Here is a 19,812-nt window from a genome sequence, read left to right on the forward strand (position 1 = left end):
ATATAACTGTTTTTTAAAATAGTATTGATTTGGGGGACATTAATTCCCCATGAACTAATCTTTCTTTTACAGTGAATATTGTTTCTAGATGTTTGTTTTCAAACCAGTCAGTCAACAATAAGCTTAGTTGACAATCACCTACCTTTTCCATCAGAGTAAATCTTTAACATCCAATTTAATTCTCTTCTCAAGGGAATTCAAACTTCTCTAGGAGTGTCTGAATCTCAAACACAAAAATGATACCATTAGAAAGACCATAAGATGCCATCTACTTCCCTGGTTTTCAAACTAGGATTCTCCAAATTCTTGGATTTTTAAACAGGTGACCCAGGGCCACATGTGGAGTGGGAGTAAAGATAATGTCAAGAAAGGTTTCAACAAAAGAAACAAGACTCTAAGCTGCTTTCATACACTGAGGTTCCTCTTTCAATTTTATCTGATAAAAATCTTTCTGTTAGTGGATGAGAAGTTCCAGTCTAAGAGAGATTCAGTAGCTTGTTGCAGATCACTCAGCTGGTGACAGAGCCAGGATCTGAACCACGTCTCCAGAGGAGCCCTCATCTATTCATCAGTCATTCTACACCCAACTCTTGTAATTCCTCTTTCCATCCCGTTGGCATCTACTTATTCTCTTTTAAAAATTATCCCATTCTCCTATCTTTGTTTAAGGACTTTATAGTTGTGTTTAGAGTAGTCAATTTCTCTTTATATTTTACTCAATATTGTTTTCTCCTCACTTCTGAGAGTCATAGTCTACCACCAGAAGACAAAAGGGGCCATTAATATCCCTAGTAATACTACATCTTCCACACTAATAATATTTTATTTAGAGATTTTCAACTTTAATAGATTCACACACTAACAATATTGGTATAAACTCAAATATCTTTATGAAGCACACAAAGAGGGTATAAAAACTCAGACCCAGAAACAAGCAACATCATGTCAAATGGTGGAGTCCTATTTCCCAGTCTCCTCTCTTTCCACTTGACCATGCCAAATAAAGAGGATTGGGTGAGGGGTGTAAATTCCCACCTGCATGGGAGATTAGTCTGCTTTTCCTTGACATTTCAAATGACTTGGTTTCTTATTAAGTCAGTCATGCATAAACTTACAAATTACTCCCTCACCTTGCCAACCTCACCACCAACCCACTGAAGCAAAGCCAAAGGGCCTTAAGTTCCTTCATAAACTTTTCTCCACAATTCACATGGATGACTGCCCTTTTGTCTAGGCATTTCTGCAGTGTTTAAATTTTGACAATGTTTTCAACACAGTTGATCTTTGGGGACCTCTCATCAGTCCTACATATTCTTTTCCATTGAATTATTACTCACATAGTCATTCTGCTCTTGCCAGACCAGAATACAGCAAAAAGCAAAAAAAAAAATTTAAAATGGACAGAAGATCTGATTTTTCCAAAGAAGACATACAGATGGCCAACATGTACAAGAAAAGATGCTGTACACTAGTAATCATCAAGGAAATTAAAACTAAATCCACAATAAGGTATCATTTCATACCTGTAATGGCTGTTACCAAGGAGACTAGAAATAATATGTGCTGGTAAGAATGTGGAAGGAGAAGGCAATGGCACCCCACTCCAGTACTCTGGCCTGGAAAATTCCATGGACGGAGGAGCCTGGTAGGCTGCAGTCCATGGGGTCACTAAGAGTCGGACACGACTGAGCAACTAACACATACATACATACAGCCTCTGAACCCTTACTTCTCTATACTATAATGGATGTAGAGACCAAAAAAATGGCCCAAGCTAGAGGGAGTAACATATTCCCACCACTGCCATGATTTTCATCATAATCTAAAGAGTTACCAAGCGATTCCTCCATTTCCTCCATCCTCCAGACGAGGAAAGGCACTTAAATTGTAGCAATACTAATAAATCTTGATCTAAAGCTCATATTCTTTGCCCTACACCAGGCAGTTGAGAGGTTAAAGGTATCAATTCAAACACCTGCTGAAGGGTGAGAAACTTCTTTATGGTATCAGTAATTCAGCTATCTATTGAAAACTAGCATCTCACAGAAGTTATAGAAAAAGGCATTTCTGGGTCAGTCACGGCAAATGATTACAATCATATTTCTCTATAGCTTGATTGGGCCACTGTTCACTAATGCCCTGTAATGATCAGCTTCTTTGAGCTGTCATCTCATACCTGATACAAACTGTGATGAACTTCCCTAGACCCAGTTTGGAAAGCCAGTTAAAAACAGAAGGTGGTTTTCTTTTTCTACTCTAGAGTTTTGAGTCATGGGTGGTTGCCTTCCCACTGTGCTTTTAAAAGAAAGAAAATGCCTTCAGTTTGCTGGGAGCCATTTCTTGCATTTCACTAAATATTATTAAGCATCCCACAAGTAATTTATCATCTATTTGCACCAGCACACTGAATCTATTAAGAGAACCTATTCAGAGTGGTAGAGCCGAGCAGCCCAGGAAGCTTTGGGGAATAAAATATCTGACAGCAGGTGGCCGGCGAAGACCAGCTGTATGGCTGGACATAGGCACTGTCACTTAACAAGTTAGGGCAGCTTGTTTCTGTAGCTTGTAAGAAGTTGGGCACAATTCTATGCCCTTTAGACACTTTGAGCCACCACGGGAAAAGCAGGGATTTCATCATGTCCTGTGCCTCCTTGTTCACGTGATTTTAGTTTGTACTTGAACAGAACAGCTTCATGTGCAGGAGTATAAACATCAGTCCCAGGAGATAGTGGACTATTGACCCAGAGTCCATATGTCAGTAGCCTCCTTCCCTTTTGGGACTGGTCAGTTACCATGGTAACTGGCAGCTAAGGCTTATTAGCGCTTGTTAGTATTTAAAAGATGATTTATAAGCATATAAATAATTGGCAGCTCATTACCAGGTGGGGCTCCTGAACTCAGCTGCCTTTGGCAATTATCTACGGGATTGGAGAGTTGTGCTACTTCCTGTCCTCTATGGCTGCCTGCTATCTGCCTCAGAGAGTATCAACCTTGAAAATAAGGCAATGAGGAAACAATCCATCGGTGGCACGGATGGACCCGACTGTGTGACCAATGGTGTTGCTCACCTAGCGGAGGGCACACGAACAGATGGGAGGAGGACAGGCTGCCCGCTTTCAATTTTTCCTTCAGAAAATATACAAACTGTATCCTGCAGAAAGCCTTTGTCTCTTGGCAAATTCATTAGGAATGGAGCCAGGCTTACACATAAGTTGTTGTTTATTTTGGAAGAGCCCCTAGCCCTGCTAGCTCTCCCTGAACTAGCAGTCACAAACCTGACAGTGCATAGAATAGGCATATTGCATTACTCTCAGCGTGTGTGATGCAGTGGAATTGAGGGGTGGCTAGAGAGGGAGGAGAGGGCGATGGCACCCGACTCCAGTACTCTTGCCTGGAAAATCCTATGGACAGAGGAGTCTGGTAGGCTACAGTCCATGGAGTTGTGAAGAGTTGGACACGACTGAGTGACTTCACTTTCACTTTTCACTTTCATGCATTGGAGAAGGAAATGGCAACCCACTCCAGTGTTCTTGCCTGGAGAATCCCAGGGATGGGGGAGCCTGGTGGGCTGCCATCTATGGGGTCGCACAGAGTCGGACAGGCTGGGAGATAAACGAAGTACTTCAATACTTGAAATAGGAATAAACACAATAATCTTGCAGCTGATCACATTTTGAATAATTGTAGAGACCCAGGACAGCCTGAGAAGATCTAAGAAAACATAGCCCTGAATGTCAAAAATTGCAAGTTTTTGTTGATCAGAGCCACAGTTTTTTCAAATTACAATTCTGACAGGTTAGACCTGACTTAGATAATTCTAAGGTTTGGGAGTTTTGTTTTTAATTTTTAAGGACTTCTTTCAATATGTAATATGTTCAATGGTTTTGGAGTCCTGAATAATCAAGAAAATATACTCATGGAAGAACATAATGCATTCATCTGAGAAACAATATATTATTATTGTTGTTGTTTTGGCTTGAAATATAAGAAAGGAGGAAATGGGAAGGTAACTGGAAAATACTACAACGGTAATAAGAAATAGAGAAATTTTGAAAGAAGGAAAGACTTTAGAGAAGAGACTAAGAAGAGGAAAAAACTGGATGCTAAAAAGATGTTCCATTTGAAGCTTTCTTTCTTTCATTTATAGGGGATCTCAGGAACCTTGATCTAAGCATAGCCAGGCATTGCTGCTTGAGGGATGACACAAGAAAAGGTGAGTATCAGCCGTGAATTGCTCTACAAGGCATTCCACAAACTCCAGGAGTAACATAGACCAGCAATGATGATATGTTTCTCAAAGCCAGAGACACTGATTAACCCTTCAATTATTTTAATTTCTATAATAGCATATTTTCTCCCCCACTCAACTAAGTACCTAATTCCACTGATGAAGCACCTAACTTACCAGCAACTAGAAAGTGTTATTCAGGTTGATTAAATACTATTTATGGAAATACCCTTTGTTTTAATAATTGGTAGTGGTACCCTCTACAAAGTGGGGGTTAATTTTCTTGATCCTCTCTCCATCTTGCTGAGATTTTTTTAACACATCATAATGCTTTCTGAACAAAAGCAAGAAGTAAATGAGAAATAGACCTTTGCTCTATTCCAAATAAAAATAGAAATAACAAGCACTTATATAATTTTAACTATATTTTAGATATCATCATAACTCATTTAATCCTCTCAAAACATTTATAAATTAGGCATTCTTTATCTTCCTCTTTTTACATTTGAGAAAACAGATATGTTAAAAAAATTATTTAAGAGTTCAACAAGGAGTAGTAAATCAGAAATGGATCTGGAACTTGAAAACTTAACACATGAGATACTGTCCTCCTCTTTCCCTCCAATCCATCAATAAATGTATCAAGAAATGTTTCCATGCCCAGTTATGAAGCAGAATGCTATAAGAAAGCATAACTCACCCCATAATAAACAAACCAAACCAACTAAGGTACAAAATCTGTTTTCCTGAATCCCTCAGAAAAGTGACATTTCAAAGAATCTCTAAATAAATTCAATTCCAGGGATGAACACTTCATAGGAGAGAAAACACACAAAGTTGCTCCCTCCCTGGATGACTAGGATGAAAAGAAAAATTTCCCCATAGACAGGAAATCAGCAGAATTTTAAACAAAGTGTTAAGGCCTGCTGGGATAGATTTGAATTCTGAGCTCCCAGTGGTAGAGTAAATCTGGATTTGCTCACCAACTCTATTGCTTAAGTGCTTACTGAGCGTTCAGGGGCAGTTTACCAAAAGCTTGAAAGCAGGAGAGGAGAACCAAGAGAGATCGATTTCAACTCAGAATTTCAGCTTCTAGGAGTTGGAGACAGACAAGAGAGTGCTGAGAGGCATTCTGGGCAAAAAGATGGCCCTAAGTATAGTGGGACCAAAGGAGAACGCAGAAAATTTCCCAAAAACACAAAGAGCTGGGACCCAGGCTGTGAGAGCTGAGAGATCTTCATGTTTCAGAAAACTAGTAGTAGGACAGAGAGGCAAGAGGATCTACGAATCTCACTAGTGCTCAGATCCTAAGCCTTGTTATTGTTGTTGTGTCCGACTCTGTGTGATCCCGTAGACGGCAGCCCACCAGGCTCCCCCGTCCCTGGGATTCTCCAGGCAAGAACACCGGAGTGAGTTGCCATTTCCTTCTCCAATGCATGAAAGTGAAAAGTGAAAGTGAAGTCGCTCAGTCAGGTCCGACTCTTCGTGACCCCATGGACTGCAGCCTACCAGGCTCCGCCGTCCATGGGATTTTCCAGGCAAGCGTACTGGAGTGGGGTGCCACTGCCTTCTCCAAAGCCTACCATAGGTAAATTCTAATTCCAGTTTCAAGACACTTAAAGCCTGTGGTCAAACTAAAATTGCAACAAAATTCAAATATCTCAATGAAAGATCAGATTTATTTAGTTCTTCACTCTAGATTTTTTCTAAAAATAAATAATATTTATATCATTTCTGTTGTGTTTACATGTCTAGTACCATAAAATTTACAACACACAAAGAAGAAAATGTAAATCATGGTTATGAAGGAATATACAAAGAGGGAAGACCCAGACATGACCCAGAGAGTGGGGTTATCAGTCAGAGACTTTAAATAAAGATAAAATAAAATAAAAAATAAAAGGCTAAGGGCTCTAGTAGAAGTAGGCAACATGAGGAAGAGATGGGGATTCTGACAGAGATATGAATACTATATTAAACAAAAGGCTACTAATGCTTTCAGAAAAAAGTCAATATCATAAACACACAGCTCATTAAGTGAATTTAACAGCAGACTGGAGTCAGAAAAGTATCCTTGAAGAAAGATAAATAGAACACCTCATTAGGTAAGGACCTGGTACCCGTTTCATGAAACAGCAACTGAAAAGGATTCAGCACTCACCAGGGCCTGAAGAAAAGCCTAAGGAAGGAGTTAAGATTGAGAATAATGATATGGTAACTTGAAGCTGGCTGGACTGGATGGTTCTTTGGTGCATTTCAAGATTAAGAGGCATACAGCACTTAGCAAACTAACAAAGCCTGTTGTGAATGACATGGTTTGTCAGTGAGGCAAACTAGATTCCAGACTGCTAGGTAACCAATCGATGAAACAGATGTACCTGCTCATGTACCAGCTGGAAATGAAAGATGAAGGTGCAATTGATGTGTTCTGGCAGCAGACAGGAGATGCCTACTTAAAGGGGACTATCCTGCTGTTGCTGCTGCTAAGTCGCTTCAGTAGTGTCTGACTCTGTGCGACCCCATAGACGGCAGCCCACCAGGCTCCCAGGTCCCTGGGATTCTCCAGGCAAGAATACTGGAGTGGGTTGCCATTTCCTTCTCCAATGCATGAAAGTGAAAAGTGAAAGTGAAGTCGCTCAGTCGTGTCCTACTCTTTGCGACCCCATGGACTGCAGCCTACCAGGCTCCTCCGTCCATGGGATTTTCCAGGCAAGAGTACTGGAGTGGTGTGCCATTGTACTCTAGACAACATTGTTCACAATTAGAAAACCCAAGTTGGTCCTACCACATCCTAACTACTGCAGAATATTTTTCTCTATGCTTTCATTTTCCTCTTCCCCATTCTTTTATTGTACATAGTTACTAGTGTATATACTTAAGCATACTGCACTAAAAAAAAAAAAAAAAAAGTAAATGGCCAGTGTTATGCTTTGATCAACACCAAATGGGGATGGGATGGGGGAAATACTAGTTCTGTGAAAATACCCACATTTCTCCATTAGTGGCATGTTCATTCAGCTCTTATCTTTATATTCCAGTAAGTTATTTCATACTCACTGTTCAACCAAAAAGGAATAACATAAAAATCCTTATACATTTGGCTCAGTTGGGGAATTTTAATGCTCTTCCTTTATCATTGTAAAATCAAGAATAATATTATACATTTTTTGTATATAGAGCAATCTGCCTTTAAACAGAAGTAAATTAGCCTGAAATAAAAGAATCATAGTTTTCCCTTCATGTTAAGCATCTTGTATTCCCCAACTAGGAATTGAATCCAGGCCCCCCAGCAATGAGAACACAAAGTCCTAACCACTGGACCACCAGGGTATACCTAAGCATCTTGCTGTTTAAATACACTTCTTGCTTAAGATGGAAAAAAAAAAAAATGTCAATAGAAAGTATTCAAACTAAGGCAAAAATAGTGAAAAAAGAGAGAAATGCTTGAGATCTGTGGGACAACATCAAGCCTACCATGAGTGTAGAAAGAGAAGACAGAGAGTAGGGTAGGAAAAAAAAATATTTAAAGAAACACGGCAGAGAATGATTGAAAATGACTGAAAGACATTAATTTACATATCTAAGACACTCAGTGGACTCCAGACAGAGTACTATAAAGCAAAATACACTTAAGTTCTTCATAGTCAAATTACTGAAAATTAAAAAAAAAAAAGCAGCCAGTAACAATAGATACATTACTTGCAATGAAACAACAATATGCATGATGGCTGATTTCCAATTAAAAATAATTGTATAATACATTACTGGACAAAGCAATATTACAAATTCTTAAAAAGTCAACCCAAGAGTTTTATATATAGATCTATCTCTCCTCTACAAAAAAAAAGAGGGAGCAAATAAAATCATTTCAAAGAACAAAACTTGGGGAATTTGCCTCCAGCAACCCTGTACTATAGGAAATGGTAAAAGTAGTTGTTCAAGCTGAAGAGAAATGATACCAATGGAACCCCAGATCTGTAGGAATGAATAAAGGGTCTGAAAGAGAGTAAACATCTGGGAAAATATAAAACAATTCTCAATCTGTATCTATATTATATATATCTATGTGTATCTTTAAAAGAATATAGAGCATTTCAGAGAAAAATAATAACATTTAGAATGCATCCAGGGGTTTTAGCATATGTGGAACTAAAGTACAAGAAATAAAGTGGTTAAAGGGCAGGAAGAAGGCAAAAAGAAAAACAAAACTATACAGTTCAGAGGCATAGCATATTATTTGAAGGTGGGCCACAATGAATCAAGATTCATATTGTAATCTCTAAATATATACGTTCAATAGTCAGTAGCTACATGTCCATATTTAAATTTAGGTAGAAAATAATAACAATATATAAAATTTAAAACTTACATTCTAAATTGCACTAGCCACATTTCAATTATTAAATAGCTACATACGTCTAGAGTCTACCATATTGGGTTGAACAAGTAGAAATTATTTCCATCATTGAAGAAACATATTTTAGACAGTACTGCTGTAGATAAGCCATTAACATACAACACAAACACAGGTATTTGAATATTAAAAATAGGAGTAAAAAATATGAAGAAATCATGAGATTTAAACTTAACTATATAACTAATTATACTAAATGTCAATAAATTAAAAAGTCCATATAAAAGCCAAAGATAAGATTCTAAAAAGAAAGAAAAACATAATCCTATAGATTTTGCATAAAGACAGAGAAGTTGAAAGTAAATGTGTAAAATTTTATAGCATTCAAACACTAAGATTAAGAAATATTTTTAAGGTTAAAATTTGCTGTGTTAAATACGCCATCTAAACACTAAGATTAAGAAAATGGTGACACAGAGCATGGACTTGTGGACACAGCAGGGGAAGGAGAGGGTGGGATGGACTGAGAGCATTGACATATACAGACCACCATGTGTGAAACAGCCAGTGGGCAGTTGCTCTATAGCACAGGAAATTCACCCTGTGCTCTGTGATGACCTAGAAGGAAGCCTGGTGTGCTGCAGTCCATGGGGTCACAAAGAGTCGGACACAACTGAGCGACTGAACAACCCCAGAGGGGTGGGATGGGGGTGGGTGGGAGGGAGGCTCAAGAGGGAGGCGGTGTATGTATACCTGTGGCTGTCTCATGTTGCTGTATGGCAGAAACCAACACAACATTGTAAAACAATCATCCTCCAATTAAAAATAAATTAAACAAAAGAAAACAGTAAATGAAAGAAAATTTCATAATTTTAAGGAATTGATTTGTCAGGAAATTGTAACAATTCTAAATGTGTATGCAACCAATAACAGAATTTCAAAATAAATGAAACAAAACCTGACATTAAATGGAGACATAAACCAATCCACATTTGTAGTCAGATATTTCATATACCCATTATCTCATACCTCTATGTATATAATTCTACCCCTAAAACTATACACAGTCTTACATGTGCACATGAATCATTCACCAAAAACAGACTATGTAGAAAATCCTAAAATGTTTGGAATTTAACGACTGATTTGTAAGTAACCCATGGATCAAAGAAGAAATCACAAAGGAAATTATAAAATATTACAAAATGAATTATATTAGAAACATAGTATTTACGTTTCTGTTTGATTCAGCTAGAGCTGCACTAGAAGGACATTTATAGTAGAAAACATGAATGATTTAAATGATCAAAAACTCTACTTTAGAAGCTAGACAAAAAAATTAAGCTCAAAGTAAACAGAAGAAATAATAAAGACAAAAGCAGAAATCAATCAAATATGAAACAACAGATGATCAAAATATCAAAAGTAAAATCATTAAAAAGATTAATAAACAACAAATTTCTAGCAATATTTATGAAGAAAAAAGATGGAAAATTAAAATTACCAACACTAAAAAGGGGGATTTCATTAGAGATTCCACAGAAAATAAAAGAGTAAACAATATCATGTCATTGAATTGTATAAGTTAGATGAGATTTTATCAAGTATTTAAGGAATAATGCCAATTCTACATAAATTATCTCATGAAATGAAAGAGGAAGTTACATTATTTAATCAATATAATTTGATACTAAAACTTGGCAAAGATGATATAAAAAATATAAACCAATATCAATTATGATCACAGATACAAAATTCTTAAAGAAAATAGAAACAAATTGAGTATACATACAGATACAGTGATACAGAGTGATGCATCATGAACAGATGTATTTTATCTCAAGTCTGCAAAGGTTGTTCAATATTTTTTCAAAAACCAATTAATATATAATTCACTGTACTAACACAGTAAAGAACAAAAAACATGTATGTAATCATTTAAACTGATGCAGAAAACTATAACTGACAAAATTGAATATACATTCTGAATAAAAACTCAGCGAATTAAGAATAGAAGGAAACCTCAACTTAATAATCTATATCTAAAATAATCCTACAGCTAACATGATCCCTAATTGCAAAATTTTATATGCTTTGTCCATATTCTCCCAAAGAAGATAAGAACATATTCTCATTATTTCTATTTAATATTTCCTGGACTTTCCCTCCTTTGCAATAAAATAGGAAAAATAAATAAAAGCTTGATGATCTAAAAAAAGAAGAATTAAAACTGTTATGTACCTAAAAATAATTACATATGTGGCAATCCTCTCAACTACGAAAAGGGAGTAGAGCTACTAATTTCGTGAAATTGCAGGAATCAAAGTCAATAACACAGATCAAAAGTATTTGTATCTACAGCAATGAAAAATTACAAAAGCTAATTTTCAATATCATCAAAAATATTAAATATATAGGGGGAAATCTATTGAAAAATATACAAGATCTTGACAAGGAAACTACAAAACATTGGTGAAAAATTTAAAAGGCCCAGATCAATGGGGAGTCATTCCTATGCACATTGACAGAACTTGGTATCTTAAGGATTTTGTTTCTACCTTAATTGATCTATAGATTTATTATAATATGTGTCAAGTTCCCAACAGGCCATTTTGAAAATAATGGCAAGCTGATTCTAAAAGTTGAGCAAAGAATAAGGATCTAGTGTAGCTAAAACAATCTTTTAAAGAAAGTGAGAGAACCTAACACTTTACTTCAAGATTTAATATAAAGCTACAGTTAACAACACAGAGCAAACATGGACTTAAATATGTAATATATAGATAGATCAATGGAAAAGAACAGAGTCCAGAAATAGACCCATAAAGTCAGCTGATCTTCAGATAAAGCATTCAATGGGGAGGGGGGCGGGATTAACAAATTTAACAAAATTAACAAATGATGCTGAGACAACTCAACTTTTATACTCCACAAACAAAATATTACTTAGAGATAAATCTTAGACTTAAGCTCAAAAAGCACAGAAGAAAAATAAAGAGTAGTTTGTAACCTTGGAAGTAAGCAAAGATGTTTTCAAAAGGGCAACAAATCAGTAACTCTAAAAGAAAAATGTATAAATAGAAATTCATCAAGGTTAAAATTTACATCTCATTAAAAGAAACATTATTAAGAGACTTAATAAGCAAAAAACAGATTGGGAAAACATTTCCATATATTTGACAAAGATACATACATCCAGAATACATAGAAAACTCCTATAAAACAATAATAAAAAGGCAACAAACAGTTACAAAATGGGTAATGATTTGAACAGATACTACATAATGAAGAAATACAAACAACTAATAATTATATGAAAATGTGTTCAAAATGCTCCTCCACCAAATTGTAAAAGACTGTTCATAGGGACTTTTGTACTCATAATTAAACAAACATCCTTCTATAGGAGAATGAATAAACAAAATGTTATTACCATGAAATATAATTGTTCTACATAATATAAAAGGGGAAACTACTGATAAACACAATATCATGAATAAATTTCAAGAACATTGTGAGAAGTCAAAGCAACCAGACACAGAAATATATTGACTTATTTAATTTGTATAATTTCTATGAAAATATAAATATATTGAGGTATGTTCCTTCTATTCCTGCTTTCTGGAGAGTTTTTATCATAAATGGATGTTGAATTTTGTCAAAGGCTTTCTCTGCATCTATTGAGATAATCATATGGTTTTTATTTTTCAATTTGTTAATGTGGTGTATTACATTGATTGATTTGTGGATATTGAAGAATCCTTGCATCCCTGGGATAAAGCCCACTTGGTCATGGTGTATGATCTTTTTAATGTGTTGTTGGATTCTGATTGCTAGACTTTTGTTAAGGATTTTTGCATCTATGTTCATCAGTGATATTGGCCTGTAGTTTTCTTTTTTTGTGGCATCTTTGTCAGGTTTTGGTATTAGGGTGATGGTGGCCTCATAGAATGAGTTTGGAAGTTTACCTTCCTCTGCAATTTTCTGGAAGAGGAACATACCTCAACATAATCAAAGCTATATATGACAAACCCACAGCAAACATTATCCTCAATGGTGAAAAATTGAAAGCATTTCCTCTAAAGTCAGGAACAAGACAAGGGTGCCCACTTTCACCATTACTATTCAACATAGTTTTGGAAGTTTTGGCCACAGCAATCAGAGCAGAAAAAGAAATAAAAGGAATCCAGATTGGAAAAGAAGAAGTAAAACTCTCACTATTTGCAGATGACATGATCCTCTACATAGAAAACCCTAAAGACTCCACCAGAAAATTACTAGACCTAATCAATGACTATAGTAAAGTTGCAGGATATAAAATCAACACACAGAAATCCCTTGCATTCCTATACACTAATAATGAGAAAACAGAAAGAGAAATTAAGGAAACAATTCCATTCACCATTGCAACGAAAAGAATAAAATACTTAGGAATATATCTACCTAAAGAAACTAAAGACCTATATATAGAAAACTATAAAACACTGGTGAAAGAATCAAAGAGGACACTAATAGATGGAGAAATATACGATGTTCATGGATTGGAAGAATCAATATAGTGAAAATGAGTATACTACCCAAAGCAATTTATAGATTCAATGCAATCCCTATCAAGCTACCAACAGTATTCTTCACAGAGCTAGAACAAATAATTTCACAATTTGTATGGAAATACAAAAAACCTCGAATAGCCAAAGCAATCTTGAGAAAGAAGAATGGAACTGGAGGAATCAACCTGCCTGACTTCAGGCTTTACTACAAAGCCACAGTCATCAAGACAGTATGGTACTGGCACAAAGACAGAAATATAGATCAATGGAACAAAATAGAAAGCCCAGAGATAAATCCACGCACATATGGACACCTTATCTTTGACAAAGGAGGCAAGAATATACAATGGATTAAAGACAATCTCTTTAACAAGTGGTGCTGGGAAATCTGGTCAACCACTTGTAAAAGAATGAAACTAGAACACTTTCTAACACCATACACAAAAATAAACTCAAAATGGATTAAAGATCTCAATGTAAGACCAGAAACTATGAAACTCCTAGAGGAGAACATAGGCAAAACACTCTCTGACATACATCACAGCAGGATCCTCTATGACCCACCTCCCAGAATATTGGAAATAAAAGCAAAAATAAACAAATGGGACCTAATTAACCTTAAAAGCTTCTGCACATCAAAGGAAACTATTAGCAAGGTGAAAAGACAGCCTTCAGAATGGGAGAAAATAATAGCAAATGAAGCAACTGACAAACAACTAATCTCAAAAATATACAAGCAACTCCTTCAGCTCAACTCCAGAAAAATAAATGACCCAATCAAAAAATGGGCCAAAGAACTAAATAGACATTTCTCCAAAGAAGACATACAGATGGCTAACAAACACATGAAAAGATGCTCAACATCACTCATTATCAGAGAAGTGCAAATCAAAACCACTATGAGGTACCATTTCACACCAGTCAGAATGGCTGCGATCCAAAAGTCTACAAATAATAAATGCTAGAGAGGGTGTGGAGAAAAGGGAACCCTCTTACATTGTTGGTGGGAATGCAAACTAGTACAGCCACTATGGAGAACAGTGTGGAGATTCCTTAAAAAACTGGAAATAGACCTGCCTTATGATCCAGCAATCCCAGTGCTGGGCATACACACTGAGGAAACCAGAAGGGAAAGAGACACGTGTACCCCAATGTTCATTGCAGCACTGTTTATAATAGCCAGGACATGGAAGCAACCTAGATGTCCATCAGCAGATGAATGGATAAGAAAGCAGTGGTACATATACACAATGGAGTATTACTCAGCCATTAAAAAGAATACATTTGAATCAGTTCTAATGAGGTGGATGAAACTGGAGCCTATTATACAGAGTGAAGTAAGCCAGAAGGAAAAACACCAGTATAGCATACTAACGCATATATATGGAATTTAGAAAGATGGTAACAATAACCCTGTGTACGAGACAGCAAAAGAGACACTGATGTATAGAACAGTCTTATGGACTCTGTGGGAGAGGGAGAGGGTGGGAAGATTTGGGAGAATGGCATTGAAACATGTAAAATATCATGTATGAAACGAGATGCCAGTCCAGGTTCGATGCACGATACTGGATGCTTGGGGCTAGAGCACTGGGACGACCCAGAGGGATGGTATGGGGAGGGAGGAGGGAGGAGGGTTCAGGATGGGGAACGCGGGTATACCTGTGGTGGATTCATTTTGATATTTGGCAAAACTAATACAATTATGTAAAGTTTAAAAATAAAATTAAAAAAATTTGAAAAAAAAAGAAAATATAAATATAGTCTATGGAAACAGACATTAGAAAGTAGTCACTTGTGTGGGTGTGTAGAATGAATGGGAGGTTGGCCATCAAATAGCATGAGGAAATTTTCTAGGATAGTGTAAATGAAATGATAAAGAGAAAGAATAAGTGAGCCACAGACTAGGAAAAAGTTTTCATAATATGCATTACTGACAAAGCACTCATATATAAAATAGTGTCCATCTGGTCCATTCAGAATAGATGCTCACAGTGTAGTCTGTTCACGGTTATATTGGAGAAGGAAATGGCAACCCACTCCAGTATTCTTGCTTGGAGAATCCCAGGGATAGGGGAGCCTGGTGGGCTGCCGTCTGTGGGGTCACACACAGTTGGACACGACTGATGCGACTTAGCAGCAGCAGCAGCAGCACAGTTATGCATATATAAAATTGCTAAGATTCATCAAACTGAATGCTTAAGTTCATATTACTGTATGTAAATTACATGTCAAAATATATATATTGACCACCTACCAAGTGCCAGATTCTGAGCAACTCACTGGAGACATAGTAATGAATAAGATTCTGCTCTTATAAAACTAGAATATACAATAAGTAGCCTTTTTTAGGTTATTCAAGGACTTAGAACTCAACTACATCCTTCTCTTTATTGTCAACATAAGCAACTATTTTTTTTCTCAATACATAATATACTGAAAATGTGCTACATAAAGAAATCAGGAGTTCAGAGTTTTACTCACATTTCTATCACTGGCTAGCTTTATGACTCTGGGCTGCCTTTTTATCACTAAATATCCTGATCTGCAAAGCAAGTGTTAAGAGTCCAATATCCTTTTAAGTCCTAGATCCTTACTGACTCTTATTTTTGTTCAGTTCAGTTCAGTTCAGTTCAGTCGGTCAGTCGTGTCCAACTCTTTGTGACCCCATGAATCGCAGCACGCCAGGCCTCCCTGTCCATCACCAACTCCAGGAGTTCACTCAAACTCATGTCCATTGAGTCAGTGATGCCATCCAGCCATCTCATCCTCTGTCATCCCCTTCTCCTCCTACCCCCAATCCCTCCCAGCATCAGAGTCTTTTCCAATGAGTCAACTCTTTGCATGAGGTGGCCAAGTATTGGAGTTTCAGCTTCAGCATCAGTCCTTTCAATGAACACCCAGGACTGATCTCCTTCACAATGGACTTGTTGGATCTCCTTGCGGTGCAAGGGACTCTCAAGAGTCTTCTCCAACACCACAGTTCAAAAGCATCAATTCTTTGGCACTCAGCTTTCTTCACAGTCCAACTCTCATATTGATACATGACCACTGGAAAAACCATAGCCTTGACTAGACGGACCGTTGTTGCCAAAGTAATGTCTCTGCTTTTCAATGTGCTATCTAGGTTGGTCATAACTTTCCTTCCAAGGAGTAATGATAATATCATCTATTTACCACGAAGCTACAAATGTGAAGGGGAAACTGTTCATTCTGGAGGGAGACAGTCCCAATTTGTTGACCACAATATGGTAACTCTTATTACTTGCTATTCTATGGCACTCCCACTGAGCCAGTTCTTGTGAGTTAAATCAAGGAGTCTGGAATTACTGAGATCTTGGAGAAACTGAGTTCTGATTAGTCCTGACTTTATTCAAACTCTAATTGCCTTTTTTAAAAATCAGATTTTTCAATTATGTTAATTTTGAAAAAGAGGGACCAACCCAGAACTCAAATCTTCAAATAAAATACCCCAGTTGTAGAAAATCTTTTCAGTTTGCCAGGGCTTGAAAGTTGTTTTGTTTTGTTTTCCTAAGTGAATTAGTTAAGACTCAGAGATGGGAGGGAATCTAAAATCCATATGTTCATAAAACATTCTCTCTTGTACACATTTAGAGAACGTTCAAGAATAAATTGCTCTTTTATGAGGTCTGCAGAGAAACATAATATATAACTTGCTTTTGCTGTGATTTTTTGAATTTAACCTTTCTCTAAAACTGCTTAAACACTTTTTGATTAGAGAAAATAAACCTCAATATTGCCAAAACTTTACACAAAGATCACTTTCCACATCCAGTGCTGCTCACTTCCTCCTGGAATCTGTAACCTCTTCTTCCACGTCCACCCAATGTCTTTTCTTTCTTCCTGTGTGCAGTCTCAGCTTACTCCTATCAATCCTTTTCTCCATCCTCTTACACAAATAACCCCTTAACCTTCTACATCATTCTTAACACCTCTTTCCAATAATCTTAAGTCATTCATTTAACTTATTCCACAAAAAGTGACTGAAGAACAAATAATGTATGCAAGGTGCCACCTGGGTCCAAGGATACATGGGTGAAGAAAGTCCCACCATCCTGGAGCTTATAATCTAAGAGATACTAACAAAGAATTGTACGTGTGGTTGTTCTTCTTTATTAAGTCCTCTTGCAACCATTTAATTTGGTCTGTGAGTGTGTGCTTAGATTTACTTCTCAGTGGCCCCTGAGTCAAGGTGTCAAAGCACAAGTTTCTGCCTAAACTGCCAACTGTCACTACAAACCTCCAATTGACACATTTCTTGCTTAAGAAATAATTTCTCAACATTCTAAAAATATGTCTTCCCAAGATCTCTCTAAGTAGCCAAAAGAAAAACACTGGTGACAAAGGAAAGACAAGTATAGTCGCTATTTCATTCCTTCTGAGACTCTCTGCTTCTAACATTTTGCCTTTTGCCTTTCACTCTGCCACTTATATATTCACTTACTGATTCATTGATTTACTTAAAAATATGTATTTAGTGCTTACTATGAGCCAGGGACTGTGGTGGATAAGTAATCCTTAATCTATGTCAGGGAGGAGCTCAGAATCAAAATTACTATGTCAACTTATCTTGGTACAACAAATGATAACTGCCTTTGCCAATCAAAGAAGTGGAGTTTTCTCACTCTGTTCAAACACGTGTTATAAAAAGAAAGAATGTTTAAAGCTGAAAGTGCTGCACTCAATATGCCAGCAAATTTGGAAAACTCAGCAGTGGCCACAGGACTGGAAATGGACAGTTTTCATTTCAATCCCAAAGAAAGGCAATGCCAAAGAATACTCAAACTACTGCACAACTGCACTCATCTTACATGCTAGTAAAGTAATGCTCAAAATTCTCCAAGTCAGGCTTCAGCAATACGTGAACCATGAGCTTCCAGATGTTTAGCTAGCTTTAGAAAAGGCAGAGGAACCAGAGATCAAATTGTCAACATTTGCTAGATCATTGAAAAAGTAAGAAAGTTCAGAAAAACATCTATTTCTGCTTGATTGACTATGCCAAAGCCTTTGACTGTGTGGATCACAATAAACTGTGGGAAAATTCTGAAAGAGATGGGAATACCAGACCACCTGATCTGCCTCTTGAGAAATGTGTATGCAGGTCAGGAAGCAACAGTTAGAACTGGACATGGAACAACAGATTGGTTCCAGTTAGGAAAAGGAGTATGTCAAGGCTGTATATTGTCACCCTGCTTATTTAACTTATATGCAGAGTGCATCATGAGAAAGGCTGGGCTGGAAGAAACACAAGCTGGAATAAATATTGCTGGGAGAAATATCAGTAACCTCAGATATGCAGATGACACCACCCTTATGGCATAAAGTGAAGAGGAACTAAAAAGCCTGTTGATGAAAGTGAAAGAGGATTGTGAAAAAGTTGGCTTAAAGCTCAGCATTCATAAAACGAAGATCACGGTATCTGGTCCCATCACTTCATGGCAAATAGATGGGGAAACAGTGGAAACAGTGTCAGACTTTATTTTTGGGGGCTCCAAAATCACTGCAGATGGTGACTGCAGCCATGAAATCAAAAGACACTTACTCCTTGGAAGGAAAGTTACGACCAACCTAGATAGCATATTCAAAAGCAGAGACATTACTTTGCCAACAAAGGTCCATCTAGTCGAGGCTATAGTTTTTCCAGTGGTCATGTATGGATGTAAGAGTTGGACTGTGAAGAAAGCTGAGAGCTGAAGAATTGATGCTTTTGAACTGTGGTGTTGGAGAAGACTCTTGAGAGTCCCTTGGACTGCAAAGGAGATCCAACCAGTCCATCCTAAAGGAGACCAGTCCTGGGCATTCATTGAAAGGACTGATGCTGAGGCTGAAACTCCAATACTTTGGCCACCTCATGCGAAGAGCTGACTCATTGGAAAAGACCCTGATGCTGGGAGGGATTGGGGGCAGGAGGAGAAGGGGACGACAGAGGATGAGATGGTTGGATGGCATCACCAACTTGATGCACATGAGTTTGGGTGAACTTCAGGAGTTGGTGACAGACAGGAGGGCTGGTGTGCTGCGATCCTTGGGGTTGCAAAGAGTTGGACATGAGTGAGCGACTGAAGTGAACTGAACTGAACTGAAAGGTAAAAAAGACACTTTCTGTGGTTATATATTCTATGAAATAGTATTTGATGTCTGAGTGTCTATGATTGTGTGTGTATTTATATGTATACACGGAGAAAGCAATGGCACCCCACTCTAGTACACTTGCCTGGAAAATCCCATGGATGGAGGAGGCTGGTAGGCTGCAGTCCATGGGGTCGCTAAGAGTCGGACACGACTGAGTGACTTCACTTTCACTTTTCACTTTCATGCATTGGAGAAGGAAATGGCAACCCACTCCAGTATTCTTGCCTGGAAAATCCCAGGGACGGGGGAGCCTGGTGGGCTGCCGTCTAGGTGGTCGCACAGAGTCGGACATGACTGAAGCGACTTAGCAGCAGCATATATAAATATGTTTACCTTACATTTTTCTTAGTATCATATTCCTACAGAAGTCTTTCAAATTACCATTGATGCAAAAGTATTTTAAAACAGCCTTTAAAATACACACAAAAAAATGAGGTTAGAAGGATAATTTTTAGATGATATACTGCATGAAAATTGTAATGCATAGATTTAAAATATCTTTAGTACATCTTCCAAAAAGCCAAAAT

The 19,812-nt window shown here is 37.2% G+C and overlaps 1 pseudogene; it reads left to right on the top strand.

Moving 5' to 3' along the window:
* Positions 1–6,355: 6,355 nt before the first annotated feature.
* LOC139177027 (small ubiquitin-related modifier 2 pseudogene) lies at positions 6,356–6,735 on the top strand (annotated as a pseudogene).
* Positions 6,736–19,812: the final 13,077 nt, after the last annotated feature.

The sequence above is a fragment of the Bos indicus genome, chromosome 1 (assembly GCF_029378745.1).
Source record: "Bos indicus isolate NIAB-ARS_2022 breed Sahiwal x Tharparkar chromosome 1, NIAB-ARS_B.indTharparkar_mat_pri_1.0, whole genome shotgun sequence".
Lineage (NCBI taxonomy): Eukaryota > Metazoa > Chordata > Mammalia > Artiodactyla > Bovidae > Bos > Bos indicus.